The 14,202-nt window shown below is 47.0% G+C and overlaps 1 protein-coding gene across 1 annotated transcript in view; it reads right to left on the reverse strand.

Moving 5' to 3' along the window:
- PIK3R3 (phosphoinositide-3-kinase regulatory subunit 3) overlaps positions 1 to 14,202 on the reverse strand; it is a 178,026-nt gene that overhangs the window by 134,100 nt on the left and 29,724 nt on the right. The gene's annotated exons all lie outside the window — the stretch shown is intronic.

The following is a 14,202-nucleotide window of genomic DNA, read 5'->3' on the forward strand; positions in this document are numbered from 1 at the left end:
GATCTCTGCGATCACTGAGTTGCTGGCTTGGTTTAAAGGCAGTGGGACACATTTAAAGAGGAGGAAGAGGACATCTTAGAGAAGGGGAAATTGTCTTTCTATATTTTGAGGTGAAAATAAACCACAGGCCCCCCCCCTTTTTTTTTTCTGCTTCCCCGTGTAAGAAACAGCTGTCACAGGGTCAAGAAAATCACCACAATAAGCCTGAAAGCAGCCAAATGGAGCTTCTGAGAAATAACAGCAAAAGATTAACTTTGTGTGTGTGTGTGTGTGTGTGTGTGTGTGTGTGTGTGTGTTACCAGCCAGCAGCAATCCTGCCAGCTGCCTGGGGGTTGGAAGAGTATAGAATAAAATGGCAACATCTCCTGTGCAATAATATCACCAGGTTTTGGGTTGGTGACGGACAGAGTGTACCAGCCCAGGAGCAAAGAAAATGTGGAGGAAAAAGCTTTTCTCCCTGGAATGTGCATGGACCATATCACAGTCACTTCTGGTGCCCAGGACCATTGAACAACATCCTAAAATTTCTTCTCACAAGTGACAGAGCTGTGACTGGTTACAGAAGAATATCTGGGCAGCTGCATGGATACACATCCTGCAGTGAGATAAGTCCTCCTGTCCCCCTGCCCAGCATCTTGATGTCCAGAGTTGGAGCTGCTACTCTGCCTCCAGAGCACGAAGCTGCAGAGATGCTTTGAGGGCCAGGGCAGGAGTCAGGAGCTAAGGGCAAATGGCTCCTCTGTCAGATTCTCAGTGTTTTCACACCAGATTTTATCCTTCCAAGGTGTAAAGTATGGCAATATTATTTTTCTTATAAGAACTTTTCAATGTGAAGTGAGTTTTGGGCTCTGTGCAGGGGTGGCACAGTGCAGTCTGGCTTTGCTCTGCTCATCCTTTGCCTGGGGTTCTTAGGAGGAGAGAGCAACCCCCAGGACATGGCCGCTGGTCTTTGGGGACCGAAGCTGCTCCAAAGCTGTCCTTTCACCACAGCTGTTTGGTGCCAGCAGTTGCCATGGCACCAGTGCATCAACCAGAGGGAACAGGAGAGCCCCTGGTGCAGCTGACCCACCCCTGTGCCTGGTTTCAGCTGTGGCTGTCCCAAGCAGGCTCCCACCGTGTTGTACCCCTTTATTCCCAGGAGGGGATGGAGCTGAGTGATTGGAGGCAGAGGGTTTGCAAAAGTATGGGTACCTGGGGAGATTAATCAGAGCTGAGGGCAACAGGGGCAGCTCTCTGTGTGCCTGGGGACAGCTGGTGACAAGTGCCCAGACCTTGCCCCAGTGGGACACAAGGCAAACGCCCTCAGTTTCCTAGACCTCCACTGAGTACTTGTGGGAAAAGGCTGGAAAGGCACTTGGGGAAGCTCTGAGCTCTGCTGCAGACACTGACTCCATTAAAGGGGCTTAGGGCAATACCACAAAAACACTCCCCCACCATTTGTATTTCTCTGCAGCGGAAATCAAGTTGGCTCCTTTCATTTTCATTAACACCCTTATCAATTCAAAGTGACTAAATAGATGCTTAACTGTTCATTATACACTCTCTGCATCTCTGGTCTGAAAGGGAGCCTTTATTTCCACAGTTATGGTTTCCAACCCATTACAGAGGGAGAGAGCATGGAGAGATACACAAGTGTGGATTTTAATAACCTTATATTTCAATCTCTCTATTATTAAAAAAAATGTTTGCATTTACTGTGATGGGGGGAAGATTAAAAGGATTGCCATGGATTCCACTTAGGGAACATTGCTAATGATTTCAATAAATCACTTTAAATAAAAATCACAATCTCCACAATTCCACCCAAATGCCATTTGGCAGAGGGGTTGATTATGGAAACAAAATGAATTTTGGAATTAGCTGCTTGTCCTAATGCAATTGGACAAATTAAATTTAGGGATACACACATATCCAATGACATATATCTCATGCAGAACAGTGGTGTTTTGGCCCCTGGGAAAAAGAACAAATAATGTTTTAGTGGGTTAAGACAGATCTTGTCCCTCATGATGGATGTCAAGTGTTTGTTACAGCTATTTCCTTAGTATTTTTATTTTATGGCTTACCCTCTGTGAAGCTACAAAGCACTGGTGTTTTATTTCCACCAAGGCAGGATCCAACTGACCACTGGGACACGACTTTGGTAATGGTTGTGTCCATGCAGAGCTGAAAAACCACTCTGACACATCACTAGCAATGCCCAGAGCAGACAGTCTGGACTCCTGTCTGTGACTGGGACCAGATCCCAGGATCTCTACAGAGGGTGAAGCCCAGGTTCTACACCAGACCTGGAGATCTGATGCTGCTCCCAGCTCCACTGCTGGCTGCGTGTCCTCTGTTCTGACATGTGAGGGACCAGGAGGCCACAGGCTGTGGATGTGGCAGCACCTGTCAGGTGCAAACAGAGCTGGAGGGGTGGAGAGCAGAGCTGGAGTTTATTGCTGTGCACTGTGCCGTGGCTTGGGAGGGCTTTGTGTCTCTCCCTGGCTCAGAGCTATGCAGAAGTTGGCCCAAAATGTAGTCAGGAAGTGCAGCTCTAGCAGCAGTACCTCCATCTGTACTTCTGAGTGAGACATTTGTCTGCCCAAGGGTCATTTTTACAGCCTGAAGGGGTTTTTGTATCTCTTTTCTGTGCTGCTGATGACTCCCAACCCTGATCCCCACAGAAAAACCTCTGCACCTGGGCCAGAAGAACAGGCACAACAATTAACACCCTCATATGGCACAAGGTAGAACACTCACCACAGGACTCCTTCAAACCACTCAAATTTTGGCTATGCAGGGGGACATTCCTATCCAGATGCTGGCTCATGGGGGCTGCACAGCTCCTGCTCCAGTCCCTGCAACCTTCCCCTGGAGGAGGCAAGCTGACCTTCATTCATCCCTGCATGGGCCAGATGCTCTTCCCTGCCTCCCTGCCTGGCTGTGCTCGGCTGCTGCACTACACCCAGAGCTGCGACTTCATCTCTAAGCAAATTCCAGACCTGCACCAAAGTTTTGACAGCAACCTTCCAGCATGACAAGAAGTTGTGAAATTTAGGCTTATCCTGTATTCCCATTCCTGGCATTCATCTTGCCCAGCGATTTCTGCTTGAACAAAACAAACAAACAAGGAGCAGCAGCAATTTTTAGCAGATGAATCACAGAGAGCTATCTTTATCTATCTATATATAAAAGCACCTTTTTAAAAACTTCTTTTTTTGATGCTCTATTATTCACGTATCCAAAGCTGAAGAAGTCCAGATTATAATAATAATAGACATAATAAATATGCCCTATTAAATGCAGTGCCTAGGAAGACTGTTCCCTGTCTGCTGTCTCTGGTAAGCAAAGTAGGGTTTTAACTCTGCGTGTGGCACCATCTCATGGACAGCTTGGCTTATTCAAAGGACTTGAGAGGCTGAAGGCAAGCACAAAATTATCCAGCATGAAAAGCTTGCTTGATGAAAGAAAAGGGAACATCTCCCAGACAAACAAACCCAGGGCAACAGGAGTAGTTGCAGTGGAGATGAGGTGAGGAGAATGAATTACATGTTTTGTTTGCATCTCTAGAAAGTGCTGCTTGGACAGAAAATAGGTAAAAATAGCTGAAAAGCATTTGTGGGAGTTATCTGGGTAAGTCTAACAAAAGTAGAACAGGAAGGCCTTATCCCAACAGGTGGGAAAGTGCTGTTTTTCCACATCTCCTTCCACTCACAGCTTTGCTGTCCTGAAATCCAGTGAGAAGGTGAACCAGGCTGTGTGCATCTGACACCTCCCAAAGCCTCTCAAAGGGATCTGGAGGGAGAAGCTGGCAGTCTCTACATTTTCTATCTTCTCTGCCATCTTAAGCTGGACATGTAGATCAAAAAAAAAACAAACAACCTTACCTGGTGACCTGGTGTTTCTTTCATAAAAAATGGAGAAAAAACTGTATGGATGCAAACCTGTTGGAGTTTTCAGAGAGCTTGAAAGGGCAGGACTGAGGTGCTGGTATCTGGGCTTCAGGAGGAAACTTTAAGCATCAACAATGGTAGAGGAAAGGAAGAAATTAAGGAATTGAGCAAGGCCAACAGGAAAACTTACCTCTTTCCCTGAAATATCCCCTTATTGCAGGCAGAGGTACAGGAGCAGAGACCTCCCCAGATGCCAGTCCTCATTCCCTACAGACACACCCAGGAGGGGCTCTGCTGCCTGCCCCTCACCACATCCTTGCTCCAGTATTTTCTCCTCTCAGAGCAGGACCTGTTTTAATGAGTGAAATATAAAGTTATGCTGGCTTTTCAGGTGTGGAGAGAGAGCTGGGTAGGGTTGAGAAGCGCTGCTGGGTTGCCAGGCAGGTTACAAATGCACTCTGTGACTCCTGATTAATCTGCCACCTCACACGAGAGGTGATGCAGTGCTCTCTTCTGCATTGCAGATTGTGCTCCCGCCGTGCCCTTTCCCCAGCACCTTTCAGAACCCTCACCTGCTATTTCCCAGGCACTCATTCAGTGTCTCACAGTGCATTCATTGCATGCCTGAGCCCCTTGTTGCTGCCTGCCCAGGTTGTAACTGTGTCTGCAGACTGATCCCAGCCTCACAGGTAGGAAAACAGCCCCTGAGGCCATGTCCTGGCCATCCCTGCCACAACAGGCACACTCACATTAAAGGAACTGATGGCAGAGGGGGACTGGAACATGTGCCTGTGTCCTGAATGGGAGTGGGTAACACTCTTTTTTCTGTGCTCCAAAGCCATGTGTGCAGATGCTGGATCCCAGATGGGAACATCCAGCCACTGTGGGTGCTGGAATAGAGGAGAGAAATGGGCACAGCCCTCCTGGGTGGAAGGCTGACAATGCCTGAGAGCATCCCTGTTCCCCATTCAGGTCTGGCAAGGTCAGCCAACTCCTGGTGAACTGTAGGAGCCCTGGACTGAGTGACAGGAGCATGAAACAGCTCCAGTCTGGACTGAGCTCTGCTGCATCCCAGCAGGGGCATTGCCTGGAGCATCCCGTGGTGCTCCAGCTCTAGCAGCAAGCTTCTCTTGTCAGCAGCAGGCAGCTGTGATTGGCAGGGGCAGCAAAACGCTTGATTACTTTGGGATAGGATAAACTCAGGAGCAGAACCAGGAAAAGAAAAAAAATGTTTTCAACAAGTATGGAAACCACTTTTAACCTGTGCACAACCAGAGGTGGGATTGCATCCCTTTCATCTTTTTATTTTGTGATGGAAGTGCTGCATGTTGTTGATTTTTTTTTTTCATTGCTACCAAAGAGTAATTTAGCCAGGGAAATGTTCACTTGAAGCTTGAGCTGAATCCCCAGGAAAAGTCTGAAATTAAGAGTGAAGGTGACATTCCTAATGAGCAGGGCAGGATTTTTTTAGCATAGGCTGTTAACTACATGGAGACAGAATCCTTTGACTATTGCTATCCTTTGACTTTACTGCTATGAAGGAATTAAATGTCTACCAATGCTACATGAAATTTTCCACAGCTCACCAAAGCTCTTGGTTTTTAAAATGTTGGTTGCATGGTGTGTTCTTCTGGCTGAACCTGCTGTTCCCCAGATGAAGGAGGTCTCCCATCAGTGAGAGCTCTGCAGTTGGTTCCTGTCCTTCAGTGTTGAGTTATGGCTTTTCCTGGTGAATCCAACTTCAGTCTTCTTCACTGCAATGGAAATCAACATCTTATCTGTCCCATCAAGCACAGGGAACTTCATATTTCCTTCTTCCCTGGAGCACTCTTTGATGCTTTTGACAAACAGAATGATCTATAGATAAGTCTAAAAATTACTTTACATGCTTTATTTCTTTCATCAGAGAGAAGAGCAAAAAAGCTAAGCCACATCCACTAAGTCCATGCATATTCAGACAATTCAGGGAGAGCAGGTGAGTGATGGAACAGCAGTTCATGGGGTTGCTGAGCTTCAATGACATTGCACCAGACCTTTTCTCCAGGAATGAACTCTGCTGATGGTGACCCTGGGATCTGGGCAGTGGGAGAGCCCAAATGAGGAGGTTTCTGTCTCAAAACCAGTTCTGTCTACGGAGCTGTGCCCCAAGGAAAGGAAGCCTGACCCCAGCAGACAGACATCTTATAGTTCCCATCCTAAGCTATGACTGCTTTCAGTTACCCTGTGTACCTACTGCTTGCTCATGCCAATGAAGCAGAACTCTCCCCTTTCAATGTCTGAATGCACTCTGCTCCTCTGCACATCTCTTCCTATTCCCTGACCTGCCTTCCCTGCCCCGAGGCATCCTGCACACTGACTTTCTGTCCTCAGATTTGTTTTGGTGTTGTGTTCTGTCTGTGCCAGCCTCTCGGTCCTTTAACACCCCTTGCATGATTTATAACCCTGCCATCACCTCCAGGGCTCCCAGTCACCACATGGGTTAATGGCTGCTACCAGAAGACTTTGCACTTTTAGGCTTTCTTTAACAAGTGTCCAACATGCACCTGAAATGTAAGTGCTTTGTTTGATTAATCTTTGGTTCTGTTCAGTCCAAGGTCAAAGCCAAGAACAATACAAAGAAGCAATAGTAAAACACACAAAAGCACTCTGCAAACTTCTCTGCAGGGCTCCAAAGCACGAGTGTATTTTTATTCTCCCTGTGGCTTTCAGAGGGAGGCTGGGAACAGTGTCCCTGTGTCACAGATGGGGAAGCTGAGGTGCACAGCAGCTGAGCACCAGAGCCCAAACTCATTCAAAACAGGGATTAAATTCTCATTGGTTTCACCTGACTTCAGTTCCCAGAAATTTAGGTGAGATGCCCAGTTTGTTCATGATAAACAAGCTTTCCTAACCAAAGCCAAGGTTGTTTCTTTAATGCAGGAAAGTAGCAGTGCTGGGAGGGAAGGAAGCATGGCAGTGGAACTGAGCTGCCGAGCCTGTGCGAGGAGGGAGAGGCAAATAGAGAGATCTCATATCTGAGACCCCAGCATTAATTCATATGTTGATGAATGCCATAAATTAGATTGCAATCAGCCTGCATTCTCCAGGGACCTATTCCATGTAACGAGGCAGAGCCAAGTCTGTTCCAAATCCAGAGAACTTCTGGAGACTCCGAGCACGGTTCCTTCCTTCCCCACCCTCAATAAATAAATGACGTTGAAAAAGAGGAAGGTATTAGCTGTGAATGGATTTTAATTGACGCAATGGTAAATTCATTTCATAATCTTTAATTAGCAGAGATGCTTGCCGGAAATGTAATTTACAGGAAACTTTCTCCTTTGCTTGGAAATCACTGGAATGTCCAGGTGATGGTAGTGAAAGGGGCTGTGAATTCTGTAAATAATGCAGGAAGGCCCAGAATGAAGGAGTTTGTCTCTGAAGCAGTCAGACCAGGCAGATTCTGATCCTGGTTCCAGTCAAACTTCAGTTCAGCTTCCCGCTGCAGCTGAGAATCAAGCAGGAAAAAATGATTAATGTCAGATGAAGGCTGGGCTTGATAGTCCGAATCTGTGGTTATCCAACCTTCACACACACAGCCCCTCTCCAGCTCCTGACCTTATCCTGAACCTCACTGCTTCCTGCAAGCTCTGTCCCCTGTCCTTTTGTTTTTCTCAGTCTCCTGAGATCCTATGGATTCCCTCCTCCTGCTGTCTTCCAAGAACCCTGACCCACACAGGTCCCAGAGTCCATCTCCTGGCACAGCTGACTTGATGAAGGGGACTGGGAAATTTTCCAGAGCAGACAAGAGAGCAGGCAATTGTTGAAACTACTCTTCTTCCTCCAACATATTCTCTGTTGTAGGAAGCTTTCTCACCTCAGGACACATTCAAAGCTCATCACTTTGGGAACAGGACAGATCATGAGGGAACCCAAGAAAACTTGGAGGGCAAATTATGAGTGGTTGAATGGGAGACATCCAGAGGTCCCTTGCAGCCAATGTGCCTCTGCTCCTCTGAAACCAAATTACCCTGTCTGGAGCTCCCAGTGAAAGAAATGGCTATGAGTCATGAGTGGTGATTAAGGACAGCTTTAGGTGCAGAGACTCAGAATAAAATCACAGTGCTGGCTTCTCTGCTTGTCTTCTCTCTGTTCATGCTCCACTTCTTGCCTGCTTATGCTGGGATGAAAGCAAGCTTCCTTTTATCTCAATTCCTAGCAGAGCTAGAGTTGTCCCAGCAAAGGGAATGTGAGCCGGTTCTACTCCTGATGTCTGTTGACATGTTGCTATAAAAAACCCCAATTATTAGGAGAGGAGAAAGAGAAAGGAAAGATATTCTGCTTTTCCATGCTGAAAACTTCATAGGGTGTAATTGAGAGATCAAAACTACCTTGGCAAATAATTGGTGCCAGCTGGGAAGAATTAGCTTGACGTGTGAATCCCATATTGGGTTTGTTAAGCCAGTCATGAGAAACCAAGTCCTTCCCTGGTAATCTGAATACACCTTGCAAGGAAGCCATGGGGAAAGCATTCCTTGTGCCTTTTAATCAAGCATGGTTTTATAGGTGTGTGTAACACATCCCCTGTCCCTCAGTTCCTCCTTAATGGCACTGAATTTCTGGTGTGGAGCTCTTGGGGGGTGTGGATGTGGTTGGAAGGGGGTTTGATCTTGGTATCCCATACCTGCACCCGTGGCCAGCAGCCTCTACCCACCGGGATGTGGGCACAGGGAGTTATCCCATAGCTGGGGAGGAGGGAGCACAGCAGGGACTGTGCTTGTGGGTTCCTGTCTGCAGGGAGATCTTCACTTGGATGGCCTTGGAGCATCCCTCTTGAGACCCAGGGATGGGCTGCTACAGGGATGGATAAGTCCAGCCTCCCTCAGTCCCCTAAATAAAGGGAAAGAAGCAAAGCTGAAAAGAGACGGCTTTCTGGACGCAGCAGGGAGCTCCAGTTTTCTTTCCCCTTCATTAAATACTGTGTTTTCCTCTAATGAAGGGGCCATCCAGAGCAATAATGAAACTCTTCTCACATCTCAGTGCCTCAAATGCCACTTCCTCTTCCCGCGCTGAGAAGAACCCAGGCTTCAGCAGCTCCGAGGGTGGGCTCCTTGCTGCTGCCTCGCTGTTTCTCTAGCAAAATAAAAGCAAAATTAGTTCCCCTCCAAGAACTGCAAAGCACCCGTGCAGGGGGTTGTTTCATTCATCCTTTCTCCTCCTACATCAAGAATGCCTTAATCTCCTCCCTGCTGGGCTCTGCCGTGTGCTGCCTCGATGGAGAAGGGCAGCATGGTGCTCCTGCAGGGCTCCAGGGCTGCCTTTTCCACACATAGCTGCTCTGCCACCGTCCATGTAACCCAGCCGGGAGTCACCACTGGGACACACACAAATCTGACTGGCTGTGCTTCACCTAAGGTCTTGGTTTGGGGTGTGTTTCTATAGGGCATGTCGTACCCAGGTATAGGGAAATCTTACATTTCCTGGATTACCTGGGACTCCTGGTGACACCTAAGCAGCTCAGCTCTCCACAGCATCAACAAATGTCCCCTCTTCATGTCAGGGGTGATTTTGTCCCCTCAAAGCTAAGAGCATCCTCATGCCTGTTGGAGTTTCAGCAGCTGGTGCCTGCCTCCTGAGAGCTTCTGGGAGCCGCAGAAAATATGAACAAAAGCGATGTGATGAGCCAGAGGGTGCTTCAGGAAGAATAAGTGCCAGGTATCTCCTCAGCTCCAGGCATCCCATCAGCTCCAGGCATTTGCCCCTCAGATATTCTTGATTTTGCTCAGGATGGGGCAGCCCCTCTGCTGTGAGGATGGGCAGGGATGGCAGCAGATCCAGGAGTGACTGTGCAGACACAGCTGATGGCCTGTGAGTGTCTCCTCATCTATCATCAACACGAAGTTCAATTACAGCCTATTGGGGTTTTCTCGATTTGCCAGTTAATTAATAAAATCTGCATCGCAGATGAGTTCTATTTACATAAGAGCTGAAGGAGGCAAGTCTTCATCTTAATAGCAGTGCATATTCAGATGTGAGATTAACTCATTGCTCTCTGCTTCAAATTGTTATTTACTTGGTTGTGTTTTAAAGATTAATCTAGATTTCCACTTTCTTATAGTGAAAGAGGCAGTAATGGGATGTTTGTTTTCTTGAGCCCTGGTTGTTTTATTGAAACAACTTCCAATAAGCTGCAAAATTGGTTCTGTGTGAAGGGAGGACCCCCTGGCTAGAACAAGAGATGCCTGAAGGGACAATGACAGAGACCTCTCATATCATGGACAGTAGGGAGCTGTGAGGGAATGATTGCTGCTCTTTCCTCATAACTAGGTATTTCTGAAAGCAGGCAAGCACTAGATTTGATACAGACAGAAGCAAGTCCCTTTTGCATTTCCATGGAGTGTGATTGATAATTGACAATGCATTGGTGGATGTTAAACCCCATAAGCTGAGTATGGCTTTGAAGTGATGAAGACCCTTGAACCACAGACCACCAAAGATGGGAAGAGTGGGCCAAGACCACTTTGTATGTGCCCTATTGCCCTGGATTTCTTTGCATGTGCTGCAGCCCCTGAACAAGCTGGGTGAGCCATTGGGATAAGCCATAAAGCCATTTCTACAGCAATTTGGCTGATAATTTGAAGAAAAGGAAATATGGGGCCCTTTGCTTCTACAGTTGCTAGAAATCAAGAAGATATGTCTGAGGAGAAGAGTACCTAGGAACATCCTGAGTGGTGATGGGTTTTGATCTGCCTTCACAATCATCATGAGCAACATTTTAAGGTGACCATGCCACTAGCCAGCCCACTACAAAGATTAACACAGTCCAGGAGAAAGCTTCCCTTTGGCTATAACCCACATCTGACCTTTGCTACTGCCTCAGCATTGTCCTTGTCTGATGAGCTGCTTGAAGGACTGAAGAATTAAGAGGTTGTGGCAGTGCCAAAAGAAATTAGGGAATGTGATTGGGAAGGAAACCTGGGAAATGAACCTTGCTTTTTAATCAACGTACCAAGCAAAGCAGGGCTAATCAGCATTAATCAAGTAGAGCGCTGTTGTTAGATGGAGGCCCTGCTTTAGAATAGGGGGCTCTCCTAATGACCCAGAAAAAGCAGGAGAGCCTTTCTAGCTAGAATTCCCTTGCCCAAGACAGTGATTGATCTGCTGATCAGGTATTGATCTGCTTTCCCAAGTGCACAGCAGCTTGGGCTCTGCATCATTTCTTCTTTTTGCAATGGAAGTGCCTGGTGGCCTCCCCTGGAAGTGACTCACATGGCAGCAACCACCAGTCAGGCAATAAAACAGCATCCAGTGGGAGCGAGGCATTTTTGTTTTCATTATTCAGACAGCATGTGGGTGTGTGGCTCTGCCCCAGCAGCAGCTGTCATCTCATAGGCAGTACCCGCACTCTGCTGGAGCAGGAATTCCCTTGGAGAGCAGCCACCACCCCACAGAGATGCCCAGGTGGTGTGGGAGAGGCTGAACACAGCCATGCTGAAACCATTTCCCTCAGAGCTGCTTTCAGCTCAGCTCTTCCTGAGCCCAGGTTGGACTCCTGCAACCTGAGCTGCAGCTGAACAGGGGGGACAGACAGGAACCTCCTGTTAGCCCCAGGGTGTAGAGACTGCCCCAGAGGGGCCATGGTGGCCATATCCACACCAGGCCTGGGAGAGCCAGGGCACAGGCCCACAGTGGTCTGCCCTCTTCCATCACTAGCATGCTCCCAGTTAACATCCTCTGGCCAGTGACTTGGCCCAGCCATGGGGACAGGCAGGCCAGGACCCCTTCCTGTGTGACAATATGGGTGAAATCACCTGGCTCTGAGAGAGCTTTTGGCTTGACCCTCGGATGGGGGCTGTACCATGGCCACTGGCCAGCAACCAGGCCTGTTTTATTTGGGTAGCTGCAGATCAAGGGGCTTTTGTGCTGGATGGTCTCCTCCTGCATAGTGGGAGTCATTGCCAGGTAAAACAGTGGGAAACTGAGGCACAAACCAGTTAAAGGACTTGCCTGCAGTCAGCAGCAGGAGTAGGATCTCAGGCTTTTGAGGACGTGTCACATCCCTCTCCACACGTAACAGGAACCTCCAAGAGTGGATTTCACCTTCTGAGGTGATATTCCATGCTGCCTTTCAGTGAGTGATGGGGGTGGTATCTCTTTCACTTCCACAATTAATTGTTTACAAATGATTACTGTCAGTGCTGCTGGGCCTGGCCGTGTGGGTGATAACCTGGAGGCTGAGTGCAGTGGGGAGGCTGAGATATGCTCTGCTTTCCAGATGAGGCAGCTGTAATTTCTGGAGCCCTTGTTTCACTCCATTAGGAAAATTTTCCCCCTGCCTTGCTGTCCCTGATGTTTGAAGTGCCAGGAATGAAAGCAAAGGCAAGTCAATCAGATGAGCAGAGGCCTACTGGAGATAATTGCCAGGCTCTCTCCCAGACAGCTGAGTCAGCTGGGGAGAGGAACATCATAGAAGTGATGTCACCAATTCCTCTGTGATCTCTCCTTCTTCCTGAGCAGAAATGGTCTGAAAAACAGCTTCTGAAAAAGCCATGAGGAAAAAACAAAGTTGGTCTTAAGGGAGTTGGGCAGATGGGCCCATCATCTGCCAGAGAGGAAAGGGAGGGCTGTCTGGGCAGTGTGAGCAACCATGGATGTGCTCAGGAGGCTTTTGAAAGGAATTGATGGGGAAGTCAACTTTGGGCTCTTTGCAGTGGAACACAGCAGGAGAATGAACAGCAATGGACATCCTGTGGAACAAGAGAGGTTCAGGCTGGTTATGTGCACATCCTCCTTATACAACACAAACTTTTCATGTGAGGGCAGTCAAACAGTGGGACAGGTGCCCCACTGTGAAGGCTGTGCAGTCTTGGCCTTTGGAGAATTTTAAGCCCCAGTCAGACAAAGCCCTGAACAACCTGGTCTCACCTCAGAGCTGACCTTGCTTTGGGCAGGAAGTTGGACCTAAAGACCTCCTGAGCTGCCTTTCCACTCAAATTGTCCTATGGCCTTAGGAACACATCCTTGTTGGAGCCTGAGGGGACAGGGAAAGAGGAGGTTCAGAGACTGAGGCTGTACACCCTCAAAGAAAACCCTTCCAGAAATATGGGAAGGTAAATACAGAGATGCCTTGACATGGAAAAGGGCTTTTACTCTTCACTGAAGGTTTCTTGGGACAGACTGGATGAATGTGGATCAGGCCCATGTGGGCAAACTTAATGTGACCTTGTGTGCCTTCACGTGTGAACCTTGGTCTCTGAGGTGACATTCCTGATCTCCTGCCACCCAGCACAATCAGCATTGCCAGAGCTTTCCAGCAACATTCCCAGTACTTTGTAGGAATCTCCATTTCCTTTCTTGACATTATCCTGGGTTCTTTCCAGGAATTTTCCTCATTTCTTTTCAGCAATTTCCACATTGCCTTCTAGAAATGTCCCAGCACATTTTCCAGGAATGCCCCATTGATTTATAGCAATTTGGAAGCAATTTCAGCATCATTTTTTTTTTCTTTCTAGGAATTTCTGCTTTGTTTTTTTCTGAATGTTCTGCAGTGCTTTTTGGGAACATATCATAAGTTTTCTCTGAATTTTCCAGAGTTTCCATAAGTTTTCTCTGAATTTTCTTTCTAAGAAGAAAATGTTGCAAAAATGTTGCTTTCTGGAAAGTTCTCAGGTTGTTTTCCATGAATTTTCTCCTATCCTTCTAGGATTGTCTCCAGTTGGTTTCTAGGATTTTCACATTTGACCTTAGCAAGTTCCCTGATTTTTCTAGACATTTTACCACAGGAGCTACTTTCCAGAAATTTCTTCTCTGCTTCATAGAAATGTCCCAGGATGTTTTCCAATAACTTTCCTTTTCCTGAAATTTCTCCTTTGATTTCTTTTGAATTTTATCAGGATGCTTCCAAGGAATTTTTTTGGTTCCTTCCAAGGAATATTTCCATATGATTTCTAGAAATTCTCATATTACTTTTCAGGATTTCTAGCCTTTCTTCCCAGAAATTTCCACACTGCTTGCTAGAAATCTCCCCTTTGCTTTTCCATGTCAGTGTTGTTTTCAAGCCATTTCTTGTTTTGCTTTCTAGAAATGTCCTCGAGTCTGATCAGGAACTTTGCAAATACTTTTCCAGTTTCTTCTAGGATTATTTGTAGAAAAAAAATCTGTTTTCTAGGAAATTCTTTTCCTTCTAGGAATTTCGTCACTTCATAGGATTTTGCCTGTATGCCTTCTAGTAATTCTAAAAATCCCTTTTTGTTTTGTTTTACTAGATCCCTTCCCTCTTTTTGAGGCTATTTTCCCAATATTTGTGTGGGGAGTGGCTGAGGTGGCTCCGTGGAGCCAACTTTGCATTTTT

Source organism: Agelaius tricolor, unplaced genomic scaffold (assembly GCF_023055355.1).
Source record: "Agelaius tricolor isolate 1412-34295 unplaced genomic scaffold, bAgeTri1.0.p SCAF_11, whole genome shotgun sequence".
NCBI classification, from domain to species: domain Eukaryota; kingdom Metazoa; phylum Chordata; class Aves; order Passeriformes; family Icteridae; genus Agelaius; species Agelaius tricolor.